The following is a 939-nucleotide window of genomic DNA, read 5'->3' as shown; positions in this document are numbered from 1 at the left end:
ACCACATCCGGCTGAAGACAGCTGATGGCACCAACACAGAACAGGAGGAAGATTAAACGAAAAACTAATTATCTTGTCTGCCTTCAGTTAAATGAAGCAAAAAGAGCCTGGGCATCTGCTGTGGGAGAGGCACCCAGAGAAAAACGCACCGTTATACACACTCCGAACTTATGCTTGTACCTGAATCAATTCTCTAAGTATAAGCAAGTAGCAAAGCCCCCCAAGCAGCCCTAACATACCATTATGGACTACTTACAGGATCCTGCTGATAAATCAGGGTTTCTTCACTGCATTGTGACCACCTCATCAATAGAGCATATTTTGCCTCTCCAAAATTACAAAGTCAGTTTCTAATGTGAAATTAAAGGTCATCTACCATTTATTTCTACACTTGTATATTTTATTCTGAAATATGGTCTGCACCTCCCTAAAGACAGAAGGACAATGTGATCATTGTCACATTCACTGAAAACTCACTGCTCTTCTGCAGCTTCGAAAACATACTAAAAAGTATTTTCTGCCAACGTTTAAAATGAAGTGGTTTATACTCATTATTTTCTAAATTACTCATAAGCCCACTTACCCCAAAGTGAAAGCTGCATTTGTCCCATCTGGAGAGGTGAACAGGGCGCTCCCCACTCTCACAAGCCAGCCACACCAAGGTTTCTCCAGCCATCTCACTTCATCAGCATGCAGCGTCACAAGGTTCCTGGGACCAGCCCAGGCCACCATTCCTGTCGGGGGGAACACGCTGCTCCAGCCAAAGGGCTCAGCCCTCCCTCAGCCCATGGCTCACAGCCCACAACCACAGAGCCAGCAGCGAGGGGGCAGCTCCATGAGCTGAGAGAGAGGGATCTCTGCATCATGTCCTGCCCCAGGACTCCAGTTTATTTACTCATTTGGGGACACCTCCTGACTTTACCGATGACAAATCATGGG

This window comes from Cariama cristata, unplaced genomic scaffold (assembly GCF_000690535.1).
Source record: "Cariama cristata isolate BGI_N322 unplaced genomic scaffold, ASM69053v1 scaffold8375, whole genome shotgun sequence".
Taxonomy (NCBI): Eukaryota; Metazoa; Chordata; class Aves; order Cariamiformes; family Cariamidae; genus Cariama; species Cariama cristata.
The sequence above is the reverse complement of the archived record's forward strand: the minus strand, read 5'-3'. Positions refer to the sequence as shown.